This window comes from Aythya fuligula, chromosome 1, assembly GCF_009819795.1.
Source record: "Aythya fuligula isolate bAytFul2 chromosome 1, bAytFul2.pri, whole genome shotgun sequence".
Classification (NCBI taxonomy): domain Eukaryota; kingdom Metazoa; phylum Chordata; class Aves; order Anseriformes; family Anatidae; genus Aythya; species Aythya fuligula.
The window spans coordinates 38,160,106-38,186,385 of record NC_045559.1 but is presented as its reverse complement, the minus strand read 5'-3'; the positions used below and the strand labels follow the sequence as shown (position 1 = coordinate 38,186,385).

Below are 26,280 nucleotides of genomic sequence, written 5' to 3'. Positions count from 1 at the left end.
CAAACCTTATTCCTGGCCAGCAATATTACACTTTCATCTAGAGTTGCAATAGCAAAGCACTCAAATCATTTTTAGTCTCAACCCATTTTCCCAGTATTGCAGAAGGGGGAAAATGCAAGAATTTAAATTATGACACTAGAATCTGATGCCAAATTCTTTCAAGTCTTCTCAGGGTCAGCCAAATCCTGGAAGACATTTCTACTTCTTAAATGACCCAATCCTTCCCCCCCCTGCAGTGTTGAAGCAGGAATCTTAAAAGTTTTGCTTTTAAAAAGAGACACAGCTCCAGCATTAAATCTTGTTAAGGAAAGATAACTGGGTGGAGAACGAGTAATTTATTTGACACATCTCAGACTGTAAAATAATTCCAGAGAACTCCATCCAATATACCCATGTATTAAATACAAAAAAGAAATTAAGATTTGCACTCAAAATCCAAATTAATACTTCAAAGGCAACAATATATCTCCTCCGAGCATCGGGCTAGTAAAAACACAAAAGGTGATATATTTCATCAGGAATCTATATGCTGGATAACTGGAGGCACTTACAAGTTACATGAATTGGTAACGTAACTATTTTTAAATTAAACAAAACATCACCCACATAATACAGCTCCTTTCAACAACAGGGAGTGTACAATAATTAGCTCCCAAGATCTAGAGGCGGCAAAAAAGCATTCACAAATACGGGAGCATTCTGCTTTTCATCCCCTTTGCTGCTGTCATCATTTTTAAAACTTTGTTTCTGAATCTCTGTGGTGCCACACTTTGGTACTGTACAGTTAATGAAGTGTATTCTTTGCCACTTTTCTTAACCCTTCCCCCCTTTTTGAAAAGGAAGTCATCAAAACGCTCACTGCTACAACAGAAAATGTTCCTGGAGGCAGCATACATAAACAGCCTACTGAGAAGCACTGTGCAGGATTTACAACTGCCAAGACCTGATCATAAACAAAGTGGTTTTCTAGCTCTGTTCTTGCTGCACAGCGTTTATCTTCAAAAAGCTAATTTAGAAACAACACTACTTTTAATGTATACGGGTAAGAATAAAATAGCTAAAAAAAAAAATCCTTATATTGTCTGGATATACATGTTACATCAAAGCCTAAAGCTTATTAACAGGGGGAAAAAATAGCAAGATTGCTGGATCACCCACATTTAAGTAAAAGGCAGGAAAAAAAAAGTCAAACAATTTCTTGGAAACTGAATTTATACAATTCTCAAGCAAATCCTGTTGCAGGCAAACTCTTTGTCTCCAAATTCGGCGATTCCTGGAAGGAACAACACTTCAGATCTCACTGCTTCTAATGCACCGGTCAGAATTTTGTTAAAGAACTGCAAAGAGAAGTCCAGATGACTCACTCAACTGAATACCTGATGAAAGCTTTGAAAGCAGGAGGAGGAAGAACAGATTTGTTACTGATGGTTGGTCGAAAGCAGTAAACTTCAGACTCAGAAGTGCCGTCTGAGGATAGGAATGTTGCTCAGGGTGTTCCAAAATCAGCCGTTAAGTGATAGCAAGTCAGCTGGGCGGGTAACAAATGCATAACCGTGATCTGCTACAGTGAAATACAGATACACTGAAATCCACACAGGGTTTGCTACACGTCCTGTCCAACCTGTGGCTGGCACGAGGATCTCTGGGACAGGAGCAGGAGGGGAGCCGCTGGTGGCTCTCGCTTCAGCCACTGCTTTCACTCCACAGGGCACAAACTGCCCTGCAGCACCCTCACGTCTCCTTTTCCTTACCTGTCCAAGTGCCCCCGCATGGGAAAAGGGCAGCAACAGCCTATAGAGGATCCTAAAAGATCTTAGCTGTGAGCCTTCACGCTTCTCAATAAAGTACAAACCCTCAATCTAAAATTGCAACTGGAAGAACTCAAAATATTGACCAGTGCCAGCTAATTTGTGCTGCAGGTACTAAAATAAGCCTGCTAAGAGAAAATAGTCCTAAAGGAACAGAATCTGTCAGCAAGCCATGAAGAACATACAGAGAAGAAAGACACGGCTTGAAGGTCTGTGGCTTGTTTTTCTGTTTTTTAAGGAGATAAATTTGCTAAATTTTAGATTAAATGCTTTGATAGCTGGTTTGGGCATAGGCCTAGTTAAGCAGAAAAAAACCTGAAGGACTGAATATTTTCTTTTAAGTTGAAAGCTTCTACTTCATGGGTTACTTTGGAACAAATTAATCCAACAGATTTTTAGTACGTTGTGGCTCTGAACTCTAAAAGAGCTCTCTGTATCCCCTAAGCATTCATTTTTCTGGACTTCTTGTGAAGTCTATAGTCAAATTAATTGACGAAAGACTGAAATGAAGCTGCTTAAGCTTTTTACTTTTGGGGTATGAAGTGCAGCCTTGGTCCCTTGTTTTCCTCCTTTTATCACTGTTTTCCAATTTAACAGCCTTCTTACCACAGTTCTGATCCCTTTAAATAATTGAGATTTGAAAAAACTTCTTAAATTGATCCAACAGATTTCAAGGGGAGAAAAGACGAGGTTTAACTTAAAAATTCAGAAAAGATATGAGTTCCTTTAGGACGTTAGTGACTTCTAGCATTTCTTATCTGATCTATCACTCTGTACTGATGATACTTGCTAATTTCTTCTGATCAAGAGATGAGCAGGTGTGCTGTTGTCTCTATGAGAACAGCTCCTCGTACAGCACTCCACGTTCTCCAGTGCCTTTCTTTAAAAAACTACTAACTGTTATAATAGGTCTTGTCCCTTATGTGAAAGTTGAATTTTACAGTTTTTCTCCCTACCCCAGCATGTATTCATATGGACTACTACATCCTCTAAATCAGTGTCTCTGAATTGCAACTACCTCATTCTTCAAAACGGTGTAGATTTGTTCTCAATGACTTAATTCAAACAAAAATCCACGTTTGAAAACATTCTCATAAAAAGCATCCCTCTGTTTTAAGTTCTGCTCTAAAATACCTACTTCTAAGGGAAACAAAACATACATTGTATACAGCCTTCTATGAGAGGATTCTGTAAAAGCCCTTGTCATCAATACATTAGGCTGGAAAAGAGAACAGAAAGAAAAGAGCACACAACCAAAGCAGGTTTCTTTTACAAGATGAAATCATGTTAACACTACGGAAAGACGAGAGCTGAAGATTACACGCCGTGAATTAATGACTTTCCATCTACGAATCCCGTATTTCAAAACAGGTCTGTCTGGTACTACTTCATAAAGCATCAGATCTAGCCCAAATTTAAATAAGTAGGGCTGAGCAGCCACTCCTGAATCACATGAGGAGGAGCGCACAAGCTCTACCAGTCCTTAATCCCCATGCCCTGTATCCATCTCAACAGCTTCTGACTAGAAGAAGTGACTCTATTGCTGGATTCAGAGCAAGTAAATTCATAAACAAGGCAAGCCACCTAACTGTCGTGATAAGGAAGACAAGTCAGGATGGGTCTCGTCTTCCTGATACCACGGGTACCTTGAACTACAATTTCCATGCTCCTCGTTACCAACCTGCATGCTCTGTTGTGCTTCAAATGTTGGCTCACAAAACGGAGCCCTCACCTGGACATGGAACTGTAATCCCACACCACAGCTGCTCCAGCCTCAGCTTTTTTCAAGCAAGTCGCAGAAACTACTTGTTAACAGGCATGCTCTCTGCTGGGGAGGCAAACTACACATCCCAGCTCGGCTTTAGGAAAGGCAAAACAACCCAGAGAGTGCCTCGGAAGCACAAACAACACACTGATAAACTATTCCAAGGCACAAGAAACCAACCTGGGCCAAGCATAGTTTTTTCCCAACCCGTTTGTAATGCTGGGACAAAGGCTTGGAGCACGCAGGAGGGGAGCCCGTGGCCAAATTCAAATCCCCGAACTGAAGGCTAGCTGAGCATAACAAACAACCCACGGCAAATGGAAGGGAAAAAAAAAAAAAAAACCTCCTCAAAATGACTTCTGGGACTTTCCGCGGTACAGCATTAAATTCAAACACGCATGTGCCAAAATGTAAAACAAAGTAATCACAAAAACAAGCTGTTCTTGAGGTTTACTGACTCTTCTACGCTCATCTTATTTTAATGAGTCTTAAACTTGTCATGACATGTCACTGGGAACGTGCCCGTGCTCCTTTCACTCGGTATTTGGCAAAACCCAGAAGCTAACTCATACGTTTTCAGCTTTGTATCTTTATACCATGTTCATTTTTATTTTTTTTTTATTCCCAATAAACTGTAGGCTCTAATTAGCTTGCAATCTGCTGAAATTCTTTCCCAACCCAGAGCTACTCAACAAATTCTACTTTTTGCATGGCACAACACCTCCTTAGAAATGGTTGTTCCTGCCTTCTCTACTTTTTAGGTCATAAACATGAGAACTGGTCACACCATACAGCATATCCTGATGCGTGACTTCCAATAACAAACTGAAAGCACTGACTTTTTAACTCAATGATCTCAAGAGGCAACAAAAAAAAAGTTGTGAGGCTGACCTTCCCATCTCCACAGACAGACGTACTGAATTCAATGCAATTCTATCCCAAAATAGCCTATGCTGGTAACATACATTTCGGGATAAACAACTAAAAGTTGGTTTATGGGATTATTTTTTTTTTTTAGTCTTTTCCATTTCAACTGAAGGAACACTAGGGATTCCAAAAAACATCTATTTACAGAGCATACTATATTCATATGAAAACCTTACACAAGCAGCTTTCTTTTTTTTTTAAATAAATAAATAAAATCCAATTGTGATCCATATGCCAAAGTGGGGAACTCCCCTACCCACTGTACAGTGCTACCACTGCAAAGTTACAAACACGCCACCTTGGCTCATTTTTATTATGATTACAGAATACTACAAAAGAAGAGAATTTACTGAAGTGTTAACTGCTATTGCACTGAACTTTGATGCGTTAAATGTAGCAAGACACCGACAGCCACTAAAATAGAGATGTCCATGCCCAATCCCTTCTTACCTTTGTAAAGTCACATTCAAGTTTGGAAAAACTGTCAGAAAGAGCACTTTGTAAATCTAAAGTAAAGTATTTGTAGCATTTTTTAAAAGCACATATGAAAAGTAAACACAGTTGTTTCAATTCCTCTCTCACACGCATACATCATTCCACTACTTAAATGAAATCTCATTATAAAGGTGTTACACTTTTTAATACACTTCCAAGTTACTTCCTTCAACACCTCCTTGTTCAATCCACCGCCTGAGTATTTTAAAGAGCAAAATGTTATGTTCCGATGGCTATCCCACTCCCTTTGAAAGGATTCTCCTTGAGGAGCCTTAAGTGCACTAAAAATAGCTACCTACCTACAGACTGCACTTTTGCCCATTAATTTTTTGTCTCTGCTGAGGTAAGCAAATTTTGACCGGTGAACGCTTCCTGTAAATGAAGTAGATTAATAAAACATTATTAGTAAAAATACATTGTTGCCTTCTAAACTTCATACAATTCTTATTGTTCCATATTCTGAAAAACTAATCCATTTTAAAACACTTAACACACTGAAAACAATTCAAGCTTAAAATAATAAGCTTAAAATAAAAGATTTCTAAATAGTTTTAAAGCAAAATGTAAATGCATTAAAAAGCGATAATCACACGTACTAAAGTGAGTCATTAACCACCAAAACTTCACTTTTAAAATGAATTTAATAGCATTAATACTATTAATTAATAGTATTAATAGTAGAGTCTTAAGGGAAAAATGAATCAGCAGTAAGCTTTTTAAAAAAAAAAAAAAAATCACGTTCACAGCATGAACTAAATGACTACAGAGACCTAACGTATCTACGTGTCCTTTGTCAAAGCAGAAAGGCTCAGATTCCTTGATCCCGTAAAGGCAAATGAATCTAAAAACACTACAGAAAACCACATAAGACATCACAAACACTCCCCAAATTATTTTTAACCATGCCTATCTTTCTTTGTTAACCCCAGCTACACCTGAATGCTGGCTGACGCTTTCTGTTACACACCTTAAAGGCAATTTTGCCTCCCTATAAGAAATACAGAAATGATCCCAAGCCACCCTGAGACAGCACGGGAGCAAGTACAGATTCCTGCCTCTACGGTTTTCAGAGATAACCAGAAAACAAAACCCAAAACTGGAGACTTTGACCTTTTGGGATCTTCAGAACCAGCGCGCTCTGGCTGCAGCTGGTAGGGGAAATAAACAACGGCATCAGAGAAAAACCACATCACGGGAGTCCTCAGCGTGGAGTGCTATTCCAGGAGCTGAGGCTGGTGGGGGAGACCCAGCACTGGGAGACATCAAGCTTTAAGTCTCCAAGACTATTAGAAGTTCAGTCACAGCATAAACAGATGCTTTTAGGGTGCAATCAGTGAACAGAGTATCAAATATCAACACGTTTCCCTTGAAGGAGAGAAGGGACTTGGGCTGCAAAGCCTCTCCAGGCAGCTCCAGAGGTAGCTGAGCTTCAGCTTCTCCCTCTGGTCTCTGAACAGCATCAGCCAAGGACACCAAAGCAGCTCCATGTCCAGCTCCAGTGTGAGGGAGATGCCTCATGCCACTGCAACACAGACTGAATAAAACAGCACTGATGAAATTCGGTAACGCTCCAGCCTTGCCCTGCCAGGGATGGCAATTAAGAAAGCCCATATTCAAGTACCAAAATACGTCTTCAGAGAGCTCCATTAAAAACAAAAGGAATACATTCTGAATGAGAAACTGCCCTCATTTTGTTACGTATGTATGTGATGTTATATTGAGACTGCATCTTGCTAACACAAATATTGGCCTGTTTGAGATACGCACAGGAATTCTGGTCAGAATCACTACTTCCACCCCATTTCAGGGCTTTTGTTCTCCACCTCTCGTGAGAAATGAGAAGCCTTGTGGCCCAAAGGCTGTGCAACAAGCTGTATTCGTCTTTCCCAAACTAGATGTTACCTCGGTAATGAGGAATTTGTGCAGGATGAGAAATTCTGCCCCTCAAAGACAGACCTGATACTCCAGAGGGGCTGGCAGCTGCCGTCTCCTGGAGATGACAACCAGCAGGTTTTGGTTCCTACCAAGCTTTGACTTCTGCAGCAGGTGGGAGCCGGTATCTACTGGGTAAAAACCAGCAGCTGCCAGTCCTACTAGAGACCTCACACGACCTCCCGGGGGAATCTATTCTGCTCTCACCACAGCTCCCCCCGACCTTCTAAAACCCCTTTGTACAAACATCATGACGATCTTATCTCTTCCCTGAGGGCAGAGAGCAGCTTCTCCTCTCCCTTTCCCTTTTTACTCTGGAGGCACAGTCCCTCCTTTGTGCTCTCGCTCCCTGAGGAAAACAGCTTGAGTTCTTCTCTCATCTTCTGGGCCCTCTCTTCTAGACCCGTGTTCCTCTCTGGTGCTTTTAGTGGTTACTGTACTTCTGTAAGTACAATACTCCACGTGAGCTCCTCCCATCTTTTATCACAGCACTAGTATTTCACGATGCCTTGCAGACAGGCACTCAGACAGCCCGGAATGGCGTCTGCTTCCTCCTGCCCTCACCAGCCCAGCGCGGAGCCGGACGGCTCGCTGCGCACCACACGCTCTGCTCGACTCAATAAGACAAACACGAAACCTTCACCGGGATGCAATCCCCAGGGTTTCACAATGAGGTATTTATACCATGGTTTTCACAGAATTGTGGAAGGGCTGAGGCTGGCAGGGCCCTCTGGAGCCCACCAGGTCCAACCCCTGCCCAAGCAGGGCCACCCCGAGCAGGCTGCCCAGGGCCACGTCCAGGTGGGTTTTGAAGATCCCCAAGGAGGAGACCCCACAGCCTCTGTGAGCAGCCTGGGCCACGCTCAGGTACTTGCACAGCCAAATGCAACCCACAACACAGGGTTAGTTCTTCCACAGTCTTAACCGTGTGCCTGACTTTCTTCTATTTTTTTCAGAAATACCATGCCCCATCTGTATCGACCCACTCTGACTTCCAGACAATGTAACTTCGAACATCTGCCTCCGTACCACCCAATCCTAGTTCAGCAACCCAAACGAAACACCAAAAACTCACACAAAACAAGAAAACCCAAAGCCATCACCTGCCAGCAAAACAGGAAAGTACTTCACGCATTCCTAAGCAAAGCCAGCACAAAGGTGCCTCTGATGTTAAGCCCTTACATACAGTAAGGACAAAATGAATTATTTAAATAATGAAACCCTGTCAATACTGAATATACAAATCCCAGTAAAAATGTCAAAACAGTGTTTATACTGAAATAACATGACCATATACACATCATTTTTGCGTAACGTTTCCTCTCTGCCACGCTGAGAACACAGAGCCTGCTTCCACTCGCGATCGGGCAGTGCAATATCTGCATTTTACATACTGGAGAAGGATGCCTGCGCTTTTCCCTGTAGGAGAATTACTCTGGAAGATATTTCCTCTGTAGTCGCATACTCATTAGTCACTGGCCTTGCACTCATTAGCCTGGACTGACTTACAGTTTCATTATTTTCAGTGTTGGTTTGCTGTTGCTACAGTCAGAAGATTAACCTATTTCAGCATCTTCCCTCACGTTCAGATAACCTGATGCTGCTCAGGCTTCGCATACTTGAGAAACCTTCGAGTGATCGGTGGTCCTAACTAATCCCAGCCACTTCGGGTCCTTTTCAGGAACAAACCTCATACAAAGAAGCCTCTCTCCACCAGTCCGTACTAATGCAGGGAAAAAAGAAAAAGTTCCTCTAGGTAATGAGGCTCTTTGATGCGCCCCGCTAAACCACACGGATCTGCATCATGGGGTCTTGGGCAGCAACGTGAGAGCTCACAAGCAGACAGCTGCGTGAAGGAGCCTGCTTTCAAAAGCCACACTGAAGTTCACTTTAGAGTCAGTCGAGGGAAGTATTGGGGAGGAATTGCTCTCTGGAGTGACCTCTCCCCAGTGACTACAACGGAGCCCAAGCAGGTAGGTGAGCCAGACCTCCACCTTGCAGGTAATTAAACACAAGCAAGAGAGATCTAGTCACCGAGACTCTTCATCTCCTGTGATCTTACCAGCTGGAGCAAACTCAATATCCTACATTTGTTACCCCAGAATATGAATGGGTTGCGGTAAAGAGAACACCATCATTTTATTTGTTACACTGCAACGCAACAGCATTTAAAATGAGCGATTAGCCACATGTGACAAACTAAACCCGAGCTTGCCTCGCATTGTGTTTATCTGCAGCACATTTCCTTAGGCTCTCACACACTGTTTCAGCTGCATCTCCTCCTCCTCTAAGGCAGCTCCAGCTCGCTCTGAGTAACTCAGGATGCAGCCCTTGAAGCAGAGCAGACACCAATGAGCCGCGCTTAAAACAATCAAAAATGATTTAGAAAGCGCTCAAACACACTGAACTTTGGCAGGGGCTCAAAACATCTCCACAAAAGGTAGTTAAGAGAAAACAAACATTAAACACAAAGGAGCTGTAATCTTGCCTCACCTCTCACCAGCCACCACCACTGCGATGTTCAGCAGGAGGCAGCTGCCCGAGCACAGCCTCCGCTGCCTCACGGGCAAATTCACCTGCGTGAGCCATGTCATGCCTGGCGAGGACAGAAACAGATAAAATTCCAAAAAAAAAGGCTTCTAAAATTTCCTATTGTGGAGGTAAAATGAAGTAGGAAAAAAAAGAAATACTTGACATTTGTTCTACGAGCCGTTTCCTCTTTTTCATTCTTCAAGTGGTTAAAGACCTTTCCTTCCACATAGAAGTCCAAAATGCAGCAGTATTTTCCATGCAGAAAACAAATAAAACCTAACTTTCATGAAGAAAAATAATGCAGGGAAGTTTTCATGAATAGCTTTAAGATATTACCGGGAAGGTTATCCTGAAGTATTCACCTTTCTGTCCAGTTGACCTGAAAGAAATAAGCCTCACTCTGGGGCACCTCACAGCCACAGCTGTGCTCACTCCCACCCAGCAGATGACACAACAGCCCTAGCAGAAGACCTTGGTAGGACCAAGGTTAAGGGGTGGGAGGTACAAGCACCCATATAGGACAGAAATTCTTGTGTTATCTCTACCAAAAGGCCTCCCTGTGGACCACAGATTCCAAAAGCTTTGAGCTGGCAGCACCCACAGGTTTCTACTTCTACTTTTTGAACTCTATAATATTAGGTTCCTGATTCTATCTCTCGCCCCCCAAAAGCTCACCAAGGAGTAAGGGCAGGGTACTCAAAGCCATCAGACCCCAAGCAGGTATTCAGTTTCTGGCTGACAGTACTCACAGCCAGCAACATTTTTCAAGTTGCTCAAATTTCTGCATTAGCCTGTGTGGTCTGACAGCTCCTTCTCATCTTCCTGCTAATCCCTGCTCATATTGCGCCTCAGATAACGTAACGTGTAGCTCCCCATCTATCTGTGCACAGACCCATGTCTTCCTCGGTACCCAGGGCGTGTATACACATTGAAGATTTCACCTGAGTGGTGAATATTGCACGGGAAGACCACTTACATCCAATGAAGATGACTAAAAATGGTAAAGCGCTCGGTTTCCAGACTGTCAAAGAACTTCCAAAAGGGTTTTAAAAGCTGAAGCAAATCTCACCGCAAACCCACACAAAATTGTGCTGTTCCAAAGACACCAACTCGGGTCCACGTTGAGCAGACATCCCAAAGGCTGCCTGCTGTGACCCACAGCAGGAACGAGCCAGAAGCCTCTCTGGACAACGTTCTGGTAAAAAAAACTTCACAAGGTGTGCAGGGAAAAGTGTGAAGAGTTCCACCTTCGCTGTCCTGTTGAAGATCCACGTCTCCCAGTTCTGCAGGCTGATCTTGGGGTGGCTGGGTTGGTGGGGGCATCCCAATTTCTTACCCAGCACTGCTTAGGGTCTCTTCTAATAGAATAAACACTAATAACCTCCTCGTCTCCGCTGATCATGCCCAGAGGGAAGCCTCTCTCTAGAGAAACTGTCAGAGAGCAGATTCCAAGGAATATTTTTCCAAAACATTTCATTCCAGAGGCTTAATTGCCATCGCTGTAAGACGCCATTAAAACCATACTGAGCATATTTCCAGTGCTAAAATAACCCCAAGCGAGAATCAACATGCATATAAAAGGAACTTCAGATGGCTACATGGTCAGACAGGTACATATATAAAAGGGAACTACCTGGTTTGGGCCAGTAAAGGTAAATATTTACAACGTCAACGGAAATACAGAATTTCCTGTTGTTACATGCTTGTATGGTCTCACAGATTTGGTCTGTTACCTAGAAGGTACAGGTACCCAAAACATTACAGCTGTTTTTCCAGTGGTTCTCCTAGTAAAAAGGAGATTTCAAAATACCCACTGTAGGCAATCACTATTCTAATCCCAAATATTCACTTAATGTTTCTTGAATGAAAATTATCTTAAACATCTGAAAACATTACTGCTGGTAACAGGGAACTATAAAGCATCTCCAGGTTCCCGAGAAGGTGCTGAGGCAGCTCCAAACAGTAGTGTGGGTAGCACTTTCTCACTGGCTTTAGGCAAATTTTGGCCTTGCAGCAGCGCTCTCTGAGGGGTTCAGATCCCAACGCACCACTGCAGTGCCAAAATCAATGGAATTGCCATTGCAAGAATTTTTCTCTGAATGGATAACAGAGCTGACAAAGCTCCATCTGTTGACATCCATCTCTAAAATGACAGTCTGAATTTCCCATTCAGACCCAAAACCATGAGACAACTCCGTCTTTTCCTACAGTTCTCAAAGCACACAGAAATCTACGGCTAAACCCAAACCTTGACACATTAATTTATCTGGCCCTGGTAAGGAGTGGGTGACTTCACAATATTGTCTTCTTTGATACTGATACACATCCCCACTATCACCCAAAGGCACTCTGATTTACTCAGAGGTTCCTGAAAACTGATGAGACATTTCTGCTTCCTCAGGAAAAGCAACTCCAAGCAGCAAGACCAGCGCACCCTATCTTAGATTAAATAAAATCAACTCAAATTGTAAGGAGCAACACATTACAAAGACAATCCTGAGGGATATCACAACGTAAAGACTTATCAAATATAGATAGGTTTAGGTATTTGCTAAATATCTTAATGCTGAGACTTAACAGTCCTAAACCCACCAAGGCAGAAGAGCCTTCACAGGTGATGTGTCCACAACCACCCCGGTCAGCTGCATCAACCTGATAGGATGTACATAAAATTTCTGGGTGCTTAGCATGCAGTTTGGTTCTCCAGTGAGACAAAAAGATGCTTCAAGTTAGTAAACAGTTTTCTGAGTCCCTTAAAAGACCCCTGTTTCATTATTACGAAGAGAAAGGGGTAACACCAGCACGAGAGAGTTGACCAAGCGGATATTTACAGTTAGCAGATTTGCATCGCTACAAAACACAGAGCACAGACACTTCCTCTGCCATGCTCACTGCCGTGTTTCCACCGTGGTGCCCTGCAGTGACAAATCCTTCCCCTCTGCAGTGCAACACAACTTCCCTAGCGCACAGGGAAAGTCCACGGGCAGACTCCTGAAGGGAAAGGCTGGGGCATGCCTGCTGAAACTCCTGGCTACTGTATCAGGAACAGGACAGAGGTCAGAAAATAAAATGTTACAAGACAAGGTTACAAGTTTCCTTGTAGAAAAGGGAAACTGCAGGCAGGGGACACAGCCCCTGAGCTGAAGCTGCTGGGACACCTGGAGTGATACCCAGAGAAAGCAGCTGGGCTGAAGGGCTAAGGCTGGCAGCACCTCTTGGCAGGTTTGAACAGAGGTGAAGGGAAAACCAAAGCTGAAGTCTTCAAGCTCTGTAAAACATGTATTGGTTGGAAAAAAAGTACAGAGGGACAAGAAGTGACTGAACCATCAGGCTGAACCCCTGACAGAATGAAAGACCTGCACAGGCCAAGCTGCCCAGGTTTACTAAAAGGCTCTACAATACCTACAAGCATTTTACCCAAAGCAGATATATTTTTGCACATCCTGGGTGTTTTACAACAGCTACCCCTGACCTCAAGCTATTAAAACTTCTCTGTTTGTCTCAAGGAAGCTGTACAGGAAGGTAATACACAGAAATTCTTCCCCGGAGCTCCTTGGCCTTCCTTTGCACCGGCAGAGGAAGCAGAGGGCTGCGGCAAAGCAGAGCTGTGTCCACGAAGGCCACACCGGCAGGCAAGGCCACCTCGGCTACTGCAGAACATCCCTGGGGTTGTGGGATGCCTCCCTTCCTCCTTCTGTGTGAAACCCCAGACCTGCAGCCAGCGGCTGTGGCCAGAGCCCTCTCTGAAGTAGACCTGGCAGAGGAGCTGTTGTACAAAAAGCTGCTCCGCTCCCAGAGGAGCTGGGGGTGACAGATCCACTGACGTAGTGCACAAACCTGCAGCCCGGAGTGTAAGCCCAGGAACATCAAGAAAACAGCAGATGAGATGAATGCCTGTTAAAGAAAAGGGCAAACAGAAGCTTTTGCCATCTTTTGGCCCTATGCACACAGCTTGAAGAGATGGCCAGGCCACTGAAACCAACGACAGGTAGGGAGGGTAGATTTAAAGGCCAGAAGCCCAGGGTGAAAAACTGCAGCTTGGGGAAACACAAAAATGGTAAAATGTCAGTAAACAGGGGATGGCACCAGGAATACTCCACCTGAACACCAATTTCAGAGGGAAAGGGCCGTCTGGTTCACGTCGCTGTGGGCACACAAGGACCTGTGTGAACAAATGTAATGATTTTTCTCTTTCCTTTGAGGCACGAGCCACATCTCTGAGACACCTGCAACAAACGCCCATTTTGGCAGTGCTGAAGGAGCATCCCAATCAATGCAACGTTTGCAGTTCACTTGTGATACATCTCTGTGTGTCTCAGCCTGCTGGATGCAGTGTTCCTGCCCAGCAATGGCCGTGTTGGGCCCCATGGCTGTGGGAACAACCCGGGACCCCCTCAAAACCGACAATTTGGCTGGAGCAGGCGGGGAGTGAGGAAGGGCCGAGCCCTGCCCACCAAACCGTGCACGCCCTGCAGCACACACGCAGCATCACGGCTCTCGTTTGAAGGTCTTGGGTACACATCACAGCAACCAAAGCAAGTTTTACATTGGATTTGGATTTCCTTCTGCTTCCTCTAAGAGATCAGGATTTCTCCAGGTTTCCTTCTCCTTAATTCCTCAAGCACCGCGTGCTGACGTGGAGCTGCAGACACTTAGCTGTGCTAGCCTGGTGTAGTCAAACACTTGCGCCGTCATTTTGCTTCGTCTTCTCACACAACACAGCCCAGAAACTACCATCACTAAGACAGAGCTGCACCTTTCCACTCTTTTTTTCCAGCTTTTTCATTTAACCCAGCACCACAGTCTCATCTCCTGTGAATGTTTCAAGCATTTTATCCATCACGAAGCTCACAGAATACAATAGATAGGAGATAATCCCCAGTTGAGACAGACTCGAGCACACAGCTTCAACAACCATACCTGCTGTGGGCTTGGTTAAAACCACCAAGCACTGACTCGGGCTCTCGTCAGCTCTGCCTGCGAGCACATGCCTCCTCACCAGCGAAAGTTACTGAAAATATTTTTACTATTTTTGTTTACCGGGTTTCAGAGCGCTCTGCAGGGACTGGTTTCATTCTTAGTGGTGCTGCCGGGGCCGTACGGGACCGCCGTGAGCTGCTCAGCCTCTCTGCTCACAGCTCCAAACAAAGGGCAGAAACTCTGACCCCACAGAGCCAGAAGGCACCGAAGAGGGCATATGGAGGAGAACAAACCAGCAAGGTACCTCTGCTGATGTGCAAAAGGGTTTTGTATCAAAGTGCTGATCAACAACAGAGATGCAAAGGGGTAAACGGACTCCAATAAATGAAAAGGCTTCATGGTAAAATATTTAAAATGTCTTATTAGAAAACACCAACTCTAAGCAGTCAGCAATGCCCCTTCAAGCACTGTTTTCTTTTTATACAACCTACTCCTCAACTTGAAACACGACACGCACAGCTCGCCTCGCTGAAGTCCGACGACAAACTCGTGTGTCTTAAATCAAGCCCAGTTGGCACTGCCTTCGGTGCTGTGACACGGTGACACACTGATCCCACTGACACCACCACAGGCCAGTCTGTGCCAAAATTAAGATCTGGAGGTTATGATGCTGGAGAGAGAAAGGGCTGTGGAAGAGCTCTTTTCTCTTTCCTCCTCTAAATAGAAAACAAGGAAGAAAAATCCAAGGGGAGAAAAGCCCCAAAACAACAACAAAAAGCAAGAAAGGCATCGTGGTCTACAACTCCCTGGTGATAACACACCCTTCGTACAGGACTTACAAGAAAAGCTGGTTTTCACATTAAATAAAAGAGCATAAATAACATAAACACCATAGTTTTTCCTAACGGAAAGCTCACCTCCACAGCTGGCTTGGGCCAGGTACACCAAAATTTGTGCTTCTTCACTTTCAACACTGAGAAACTGACGACAGCTTACTTAAATTCCTCACCAAATATTGCAGCCTTTGCAGAGCACCTCTAATTATCAAGCAAAATTACTAAAATCTAATTGCATTGAACATGTAAACGTACTGCAATTGTTTCTTGTAAGGCTCACCCAGATATTACAGCCCTTTATAGGAAGGAGCACACCAATTTGCACGCCTCTTCCAGCTGCTCATGTTCACGTTATTCTGCCATTGATCAGAAAACTCCATAATGGATAAAAAAAAAAACAAAGTAACTAGGAATCACAGAATCATTAAGGTTGGAAAAGCCCTCCAAGATCATCTGGTGCAACCACTCCCCTACCACCAACGTCACCCACTAAACCACGTCCCTAATCACCAGGTCCAACAAGAAGTTTATTTATCTTCCCTCTGGTAAACATGCTTTGCTCTCAAATCAGAAAACCATTCAGCCTTTTGCTCTTTAAATTGTAAATATCTAAATGGCAAACTTTTTTTTTAATGTGTTGCAGATGATAATGCAAGAGCTCTTGGTGTCAAATCATTGTTTCAGCAGTGCCGATGCCATTCCACGCACTTAATTTTGATGCTGGACCAGAATAGTATTCTGCTCATCAGTCTTCAAGAGGCACTAATAATATTTAATGACAGCTGAAGAAAGCAGCTCTCTTTCTAAGGGAAGCACGGATACGTCTGAAAGCATGTGTCTGGTAATGAAAAATGTGTCATTACACAGGTACTTCCCCAAACAGACCCACACTGAGACTGATTAGTTGCTGTTATATTAAGACCAATTCTTTTAAGGGAGGGTACATCCGAGCACTTCGGGTTTCCCATCAAATTTCATTAGTACAAATCTTACTACGCACGCTAAGCCCTTCTCCTGAAGTATTTTACTCAAAATTAATTACGAGCTGCTAGCAACTAGCACCCAGAGATCTTGACTGACAACACGTAACTACAATTCAAAGTTGCCTGCATAATAAAACAGCCAAAAAAATGATCCAAAGTTAATGTTGAGGATAATATGTTTACATAAAATATGCTACAGAAACACTATATATATTTCTAAAGTTTTCTCAATAGCATCATCCCTAGACTGCCTCGTATTCAAATTCCTCTTGCTAAATATTTGCTGGCATTTGTCCCTTACAAACAGCTCCTGTAGCAACATAGGAAGAAAAAAGAATGCATTTGAAAGCCTTCCATAACAAATCAATCAAAACATAATGACATTATCATCTCTGGTCTCATACAAATCTTGTTTCCTGAATATACTTTAAGTTAAAAAATCAATATGCAAAATGTTTTTTGCACAATGCAGTCTCATAACAACTTATTTGGAAACAAAGCATAATAAAGAAGATTTAGATACAAAATAAAGACATTTAGATACAAAAATGTCTAAACATCAGTTGTCTTTCAGAGCTTGTTTTGGGTTGCGTTGGACAAGCCCTATCCCCATTTTTTCACTCACTTCTGAAAGAAGCATAAAGATCAGCTGTGACCAGCAAAAAAAAAAGCCACAGGTCTCAGCTAATACTACCAAATGCCAGAAGAAACAGGTAAGGAAAAGGGAGCTGATGGTACTACTAAAGACTGGCAACCAATTAAGTGGGTATGAGCTTTTCCCACCTCTCCTTCATATCATCAAGGAGTCTCTAAAGTTAAAATTTCACTCTAAATACCTGTTAGTACGAGACGGCCCATAACCAGCTGAGCACAGTAACACCAAGGAAGTTATCAGGAATTATTAGCACATTTTGTTACCATCCAGAAAGGCAAATCTCAGCCTTCTGCTCTCCACTGAAAGGCACAGCTCCCCTCCTTCACTGGCTCCCTATGGATACAACGTAAGGAATGCAGCCTCTGTTTCTCTGTCTGAAGTTTGAGAAGTGAGACAAATAAAGCTTAGCATAAAAACTGTTATTCCCAGAGACATAAATCCTGTAAACCTATTAGAATGGATACTCAGCCTCCAGCAGCCAACAGCCAGACTTACGACTTGCTAATGGGAAGGGGCACAGCCTGGCTCCTGCAAACAGACAGACTCCCAGAAGCTGAGCAAGTATCTGACTGCTAGGAAAACGTCTGACAGCTAATTTGGGGAAAGGCAGGTATAAGGATGAAAACAACAAAAGTGGACAAAAGAGACGAGTCTACAGCAATGCAAGAGGACAGACTTTGTTTCTGCTCCCTACCTCATTTGGCAGATCGATCCCACCAGAACTTCATTATTTTGAGTTTGCTGCTTATCAAGTGACTTCTGAAAAAGTTCATACTGCCATGGAAAACACCAGGCTCCTTCTGCCCATTTGCTTATGGCATCGCGCTCACCTTTACATCGGCACCAAAGGAGAACAAAAACGCAGAAGTTCTTCTGGAAATGTTGTGCAGAAGTATCCTTTCTGCAGATACAGAAAGGAGGCATCCTATACAAAAAGTCTTGGACTTCACCTCAACTCATGCAATTTCAGGCAGATCCTCAGTGAAGTATCAGTCACATCATAACCCAATGCACAACATCTTACTTCAGGGACACGTTTAAATTAGTTTGCGACCCAGGATCTTGCTCTGTCTCTGAAATATTCCATCTGTGACCTCCACAATCAAATTTTCTTGAGAAGGACCGGCAACAGCAATAGCCTCCTCCACGAGGTTATGCTGGTGAAGAGCCCAGCAAACTACCTGAAGGGTCTCTTTAGAAACTTGCTTCTGCCTTTCCCCGATGCAGCAGTCCTCTTTAATTCAACCGCCTTGCTGGAAATCAGAGATAATTGTTACAGCCTAAGGCAAGGTTTGCAAGCTTGTCGAGCAAGGAACAGCGAAAAAATGACTCTCCAGCTTTCCAGAGCAGGCTCTGCCAACCAACCTATCCCCTCGCTCTCCCAGTAACTGCGCAGCCAGCTCAGGGACTGGCAGGATCTCCTCATTTATGGGCTCGCTTCCCTGCCATACACATACCTGTGCTGGCAGGCCGCTGTTTGCCAGGAAGCTTTTATGAATGAAGGGAAAAAAAAGAGCAAAGTGCTTTACAGCAGCAAGGATCATAAATCATCTGTTCAAACGACTGCTTCAAAGCTGTTCCCTTCCAGGCTGGCACAGTGCTCGGGCGGCTGGCAGCAGAGGTGAGGTGCAGTAGGTTCGGGTCGCTCTTCCCAACGTCTTCCTCGGGGGAAGCTGGCACCTCGTGCCAACTGCTTCTGTCTTCTGCTTCAGAAAATTAAAAAAGCATACTGCTTTCCTGAACAGCCTGTGTCATCTTAGACCTTCAGGTCTTTTTATATTCCCAAGTTGTTGTTGTTTCCCCAGATCTCCCTAACACCCTGTGCTTCCTATGCAGAACACCTTTCACAGGCATACTCAGGCAGTGCAGAGAGGGGCAAGAAAAAAAAGACAAAAATTTATTTCTCTATGCCCATGGACTGGCGAGCTGCAAGAGCAGCTGTCAGAAATCACTGAAATCATATAAACAAAGAACAGTTTAATGACTTGTATTTAAAAATCCTTGAAGAGCATTTCGGGAGACACCCTCCTACTGTATTGATCCTTTAGTGGCATCTCCCAAAGCACTTTATCTACAAGAGAGAAACAGCTGATCCTAGATTCCCTGACTTGGCAGCAGCAGGGGAGTCTCTGGACATGAAGGCAGGGGGCCAAGGAAGGTCCTTTGAAGGAACAGACAGAGCCCACCTCAGTGCCAGCTCAGGGGCTAACAAGGGCATCACTTGGGAAGCGCCTCGAGTAGTTTTAAGCCCCCCCAACAACAGTGTTTGCTTAACAAATGTGTATTTGGAACAGATAAAACACAGCACTGTCAGCCTCCTACCTGGCCACCAACTAGAGATCCGTTTAAGTGGATACAATGCTTTTAATTTCTGCATCTCCTGTACTCACCTCCCTGATCCTGAGGTCAGGCTCAGAGCCCTCTGCGATAGCCAGCGGCAGCGCAGGCATTGCTCTGCACAGCATCAGGCTGCTGCGGTGTGATTTGGTATTTCTCAGAAAAACAAAAACTTCAACTCTCTAAAGAAGAGCATGTAACAAAGTTCACTTGAGGACTATCTACTGAAGTCAACAAGAATGCAAAACACAGTAAGAGAACTTCAGTATAGCCACAATCTCGTGGTACATTATCCCTCAGAACAAGTCTGCATGTCAAACCATTGCCTGGTTTTGTAACATGTATCTGATGGCATCACAGCAGTTTTGGAGAGTGTCTTTACCATTACTCATGTTTGCAAATCAAGAAGAAAAGTGCAATTCTCACTGCAGAATTGAAAAATTGGAAGTACTCCAGAAGTCTCTAGACTTCTCTCTAACATGGGAAAGAAATAAAAAGCAAACATTAAAGGTGTCCTCCGCAATACTGAGAAACTACAGGTTTTAATACTGAACTGAAATCTAGGGAGGCTGATTCCTAACACAAGAAATTTTGCTTTTTAAGAGAACAGGCCCATCAAGAACCTTCAAAACCACATGAAACATGAAGTTGAAAGTTTTCAATAAAGCATGAAAGATCATCTTTTCTAATTGGCATGGTTACCGTTTAATGTCATTTACTATGGCTCCAGTGTAAAAAAAAAACAAAACAAAACAATGCTTTAAGTTTTCAATTAAATACTATTAAACTCCTTATACCTTTTTTTCAGAATAAAGTATTCCTAAATTATGACCAAACAGCCCAAGATAAAAGCGTAAACAAAAGGAATTGTTTCAGTAGTTTACTCCTTTGAAGTGCATCACGATTAACATGTGTCAGTAACACGATGTACATGGGACTAATATGCAGCTGCTGCATTAGGGGAGGCCCCCTTAACCACTTCCACATCTACCTCTCCTCAGAAAATTAGACCTCTACTATTAGATTTTGTATTGATCTGGAATTATTTAAAAAAAAAAAAGTTTTCATAGTAAAAGTTTATAGTGGTTTTATCAGTATCAAGCACGTTCCTATGGTTGTAGGATCTCAAAGCTCATTTAAGGCGTACGTGGACATCAGAAAGACAAAATTTAACACCATCACAGCTCTGTGATTGTTTAGTATGCTACAGAGGACTTGATATAGACAAATGAAACTTCAATTATAGATTTCTGAAAAAAAATGAGTTGTTTTTTTTCGCTGTGTGGCAACATAGGCTGATTTAGCCCTTTGCTAGGACCCAGAAGAGCCACGAGAACTCTACCTCATATTTTAAGGCAATTTTTATAAGCAAGACCAGCACCTTAAGTTAACTTAACACCATCGGTATTCGGGCCCAGTAAGGGATTTTTCATGATAGATATAAAGATAAGTGCATTAGAGTACACTGAATCATTTACTGAACAGAAATTACACAGCTCACAAACTTTTTATCCTGCTTATTTTACACCTACGCCAATTTACACCGTTCTGATTCTCTATAAGTAAGCACAAAACTGTAACTTCTGAATATTTATAGTCCAAACTGGGAATGATTTATATACGCATCTGCAGGGGGGGAAATACACATTAAGTGTCTGCAAAATTAACAGAAGTATGCACTAACACTGCTCCGCATCGTTATAAAGTTAGACATTAAAATTTTATTGCACTTTTCAGCCTAAGGAATCTAAGTCAATGTTATAAACTAGAGACTATCGTTTTCCGAGACAAAGGAGGCTGAAGAGGAAAGATCCCCGAGGCGCTGCGCCTGAGGTAGGAGCAGCCAGTAAACAAACCCTAATTCGAGGCAGGCCCCTCGCTGCAGAGGACGACGACCACAACACAGGCCTGACGGAGTGAAAAGAAGAAAGTAAGAATCCAGAACTGATCCGTTACAGGAAAATATGCTAACCACAGGCTAATTTGTAATCTCAATAAACACTACTTGCACAGTCACACAGAGGCACTGCTCACAAATGCAGAATCCCACAAGATTTCTAGTGGCTATACATCGGGGGTTGTTGTTTTTTTCCCCTTTTGATTTGAAGGCTTCACAATTGTTAATAAATTATGCTCTAATTGCTGTAGTGATGCAAGATGTATTCAGGCTGTTACGCCTTAGCACAAGGCTAGCACTGCTGCTGCCTATTTATAGGGTGAGATTTTAACCAAAGCCCTGGGTTATGGGCAGGACACGCGTCATAAGAAAACAATCCCTCTACCTGAAAGTTGAGGCGTAAGGGCGAAAAGTTTCTCTCCACCAACTCACAACATCACACTGCAAGTCCTAGCGAAGACTAGTGATTATTTGTTACCTGCAGCATATCTGCATGGCAGATTTCATCTTCATATTGCCATAAGAACAGTCTGGAGAGGAGACAACGGGTTCAGCACCACTTACACCGGCGTTACCCACGCAGGCGTTGCAGTGACACCCATACTGTGATCAGTTATCTTATCCATCCCGAGAGCACACGCTCACTCCTGGTACACACATATCTTCAAGGATGCTCACGATGTTCTTCCCTTTCTTTCACTGGGCTTTCAGAGGCACAGATTTCTACCTTGTGGCCAGCTAAAGCCAGAGAGAGAAATTTCACCTCAAGCAATGAAATTAAGTGGAGGACGATACGTGGGAGAAATCTGGATCTTAAGCTGATACCAGATTTATAGTCAAGTCTGGACGTTAACTGCTTCGCTTATAAAACACGAAGAGAAATAGAAGATGAGTCACCTATTACTTGAGCATATATCTTCATTATTTTCATGATAGTTTTAGTGTAAGTGAACACACCCAATAAAAGCCAAACTTTCCTCTTATTGAGAACACTCGCTCCTACTCTAACACACACTTTCTCTTTCAATTGCATCACCTTTCTTCCTCCTACGTAACCCTCTCTTACCCATACAACTCAAGTATCTTCACATGCAATGGAATCAGAAAAAAGCATCTATACAAAACAATCCGGTAATTCGATGTTTATCCAACACTTTGGGACTAGAGATTTTCTAGGAGTTTCCTACAGCCCTTCTTATATTCCGCACATATTTCAGATTTGGAGAACTGCACAAAAACTTGAATGCATATGAAACACACTTTATTCTGGACCATCTTTAAGTTGCCTTCAAATACACTGCTTTGGAAAAAGACACTGAAAACGTACAGATTTATCTGGTTTTACTACCTTTAAAAGCAATTGCACTGTTACAGACAGCACGGGCAGTAATACTCTGTTGGGCAGTCTTAGTCCTTGCTTGCAAGGCCCCACATTTGTTTGCTTTGCCTACAGAAAGTGAGGGCCTCAGATGTTCAAACTGGTCCTTTAGCCATCTCTGAGACTGAACTGATCAGATTTATTTTTATATGTGGTTAAGATATCCCGTTTAAAAACACTCAGAAGTGATGGGACTGACACTCCACACTCTCCCTGCTTCCATTTTAAATGCTCCCTCTTTCATTTCTTTGCATTGGATTTCTGTGCCACGGCACAGAGGGCAGCCTGGCCACAGCTAAGGGTGCTTCATCCCAGGGCCGAGCTGGATTCATTCTCTTTAAAGCCTTTTGGATGCCATCAAGGGCAGAGCTAGGACGCAGGCGAGGGGCAAACCAAAAGCGGAATTAGGAGTTCAGAACAGGAACAGAAAGAGAAACTGCAGAGAGCCAGAGGCAGGCGTGCGCGGTGCTATCAGCGGGCAGCCCCGAGGATGCAGCCGCCGCAGCGCCAGCAGCCTCAGGGCCGTGCCCACCACTCCTGGGCTTCCTCCTTCTCCTGGTGGACGGCCAGGGACCACTGTCAGGACGTGCCTCTCCCCTCCTGTAGTTACTGAGGACCACAGAGAGAAAACACGCCTGGCTAAGATGTTTCAATGTCACACGTGTAAACTGATTTTATGCCCGTCTCTTAAGACTCGGCCTTTTTTTTTTTTTTTTTTAAATAACATTTGGAGAGCCACACACAGATGTCCCTAAGTGCTTTCTGCTCGAAACATTTCAAGAGGCTGTGCAGAAGCATTAACCTTTCACAACTGCAAATTAAGTGAAAGGTATTTCTGTTATGAAATATTAAGCAGCACCCACGGTAAGCTGATACCTCAGTTCCTCTATTTGTAACGCGGGGCTGTCACACCAGTGAGGGAACGTGAAAACACAACTTTTTCCAAAACCTATTATAAAGCACTTCTATGAAACCACAGTGAAAAAAAAAAAAAAAAAAAAATCAGGAAGGAAATGCTAATCCTGAATTTACTTCTGATTTTGGATACCGTGACCTGAGTGAAGGAATTTCAAAAACTCAGTGTCTATGCAGTGAGCGCCATGCATCTTGTTCAACAAATGAGGCCAAAGTCCCTTGGGAAAAAGCAGCATTTGATCAAAAAACCTGTGTAATAATGATATGCAGATGGAACATGACTCAAGACGGGAAAGAAAACCTTCACTCGAGCATTTCTTAAGTTCAGAGAGCCTTGAGTCTGCAATTTTAACATTCATTTAGGTGGGGTTTTATGTACCGACTAAGGGAGAGAGTTGTTTGTGACAGAAGTTTAAATGCTTATATAAACGCTGACCTACATCCCTCCCAGTTCACGAGTTGAAACTGAGACGAGCTTACCACATGGCAATACAAAGACTAAGCATCAGGAAGAACAATGGGGATAATCCAAAACTTTGCTTTCTGATCTTAAATTACAGTTAAGGACAGTGGAAGCAAAGAAAGAGAGAAAAGAGATGAAAAGGCAAGAAATTTACAGGGATGGAAAAAACAAATATTAAAAAAAACAACCACACATAAGACTACAGAAGGTAGAAAAAGGATGCTTTCTGAGAACACAGGAGACAAAAAAAGGCTAGCCAAAGTCTTTCATGTTTATCCAAAACCCTGTCTTCAGACACAAATTAAGTTCACAGCCCCATATGCATATGCTAACACCTGGAATGCCCTCATCACGCTTGAAGGAGCGTAGCTCACGCTCTCAATTTATACAGCAACGCAATTTAGAGCTTCTTGCTCTAAGTGGGGAAAAAAATGCAAACCTTTAATAGCTAAAATTTCAAAGCATATTTGATATTACTTTAAGAAACGTAAAGGAAACATTACAAAGTGAATATGTAATGGCTATGAGCACTTCAGCAGCGTTACACAGATTTTTTTTACCTCTACCATGCCATACATCAACCCGGAATTCAAATCAGGGCCTCGTAACCCAGGTGTAATTACAAGGTATCACTACAAGTCTCAGTTTTACTCAAGGGTCACGTTTGCTCTAGCAATTCAGTCATTTGTAGCGCTGAGTTTTGCCAATTTTATTTTGCAGGTTTTGCAGTGGCCGCAGAGGTCAGAGTGCTAACACGAGGAGGAGCTGGGGAGGGCTGCAGCGAGTGACAGCGACTTGCCCGAGCCCACCTCAGCGCAGCCTGTGATCTTCTCCAGGACAGGGCTGGGCTGTCACTTACCAGAGAAAGACACCGAGTGGTTCTTCAGAGGAAGAAAAGAAAGTACTAATAATCAGAACCATAATAACGCGGGCAGAGCAGCAGTAGCTGCGTTCAGAGATGAAACACAACACTGAACGGATCTGTGCTTGGTTAAACAAGTCAGAGCTCGGTGTTTTCTGGGTTTGACACTACAAAGCACGAGGGCAACTGGTTAGGCAAGACCACCATTCACTTTTTTCTGTTTCAGCATTCGTGCTTACCATTAACAACTGCATTGTTTTTGAATGCCTGTAATGTGCACCCATTTCAGAGGCTTGCCTTCCAAGTGAAAGCTGCCACTCTCACGGTTCCTCCTTCCCAGCACGAACGGTGATAGATATTTTAAGGTGTCACTACAGCTATTAGTGACAAAGTTTTCACAGAAAACACGTTCACCACCAAAACACCCATACCTCGTAAGGATCAAAACACAGCCACACAGTTTTATGGGCAGCATCAGATGGATGTGAGCTCATTTCAGCCCCGCGTTTTTCAGTGAGGAGCCAATTTGTCCATTCTGCACGTCGCAATTTTACATGGCAGCCACTGCAGTCACCTGACACAACATCTGATGGTTTTACTCCATCAGCAGGCTGTCACCTCCCCTCTCCCACCAAACAACCCGAGGACAAGGTAGAAGCCAGGCCTATCCATGCAGAAGTGGCCCGTGCCTACCCACCCCAATACATAAATACGGTGTTTGGCCTCACGAAGGACAAAGCTTGGCCATAAGTCACCAGGGGCAACCCTCGTAGTGAAGCGTGGGCTACTGGTGTAATGACAAATCACACCACGCATGGCAGATTTTTATTTTTTATTCTTGGTCTTTCCCGATGCCATCTGTGCTTCACAAGGAAGTCTGATGGCTGACGGCATTTCCCCAGCCCCCAAATTCTGGATCACTGATCTAGACGCTGCTAGGAAATCACCAAAATCATATACAATACCTCATTTATTCTTAAAACTGGGAGCTGCTGAAGAAACCGTGTGTGCTTAATTTACACGTGTGTATTCCTTCAGCCCTCAGATCCCCCTGAATCTGCCCCTCATCGAGCCACAGGATCCCTCGGGGAAGGAAAGGGACCTTATGAAATGAAGCGCCTGGGATGTCTCTAAACAACACCACAGAAAATTAATTTGTATAAGGACAATACCAGAACAAATAATAAACACCTCCCTGTTCTGGCCTTGTGTTTTCAGTCTCACAACTTTTGATCCTCTACTCTGAAGCTTCAGTTGTGCCCTCAGCATAAAAATATAGCACCTACTTCAAGAAGCGGTGAAATATGAGGACCAAGTTACTCTGCTGAAGCTATAATTCTTGATAAATCCAATTCCCGTCCCTTAAATTATCCACGTATGACAAGTCTGCTCCGTACAGATGCCACCCGACCAGCAGGACGTAATGCACTCCATCCCTTAATTTAACAAGGCGTTATTTGCAGCCTGAATTCAAGTTTAGTTGCCAACAGGGCAGCAGTGCAAAAAGCAGGAGGAAAGGCACATTGAAGAGCTCAGACAATCGCTACGACTGTAGCAAGAGGCATAAAACAGCTG

General features: G+C 43.4%; 1 protein-coding gene across 3 annotated transcripts in view; it reads right to left on the bottom strand.

Moving 5' to 3' along the window:
- The window catches only part of CNOT2 (CCR4-NOT transcription complex subunit 2), an 85,658-nt gene that overhangs the window by 51,284 nt on the left and 8,094 nt on the right, over positions 1-26,280 (bottom strand). The window contains exon 2 of one of the 3 annotated variants that reach the window (XM_032193703.1): positions 5,295-5,367. The exons of the other annotated variants lie outside the window; for them this stretch is intronic. The gene's annotated coding sequence lies outside the window, so the exon portion shown is untranslated. The remainder of the gene's footprint in view (positions 1-5,294; positions 5,368-26,280) is intronic. 3 annotated transcript variants of the gene reach the window in all.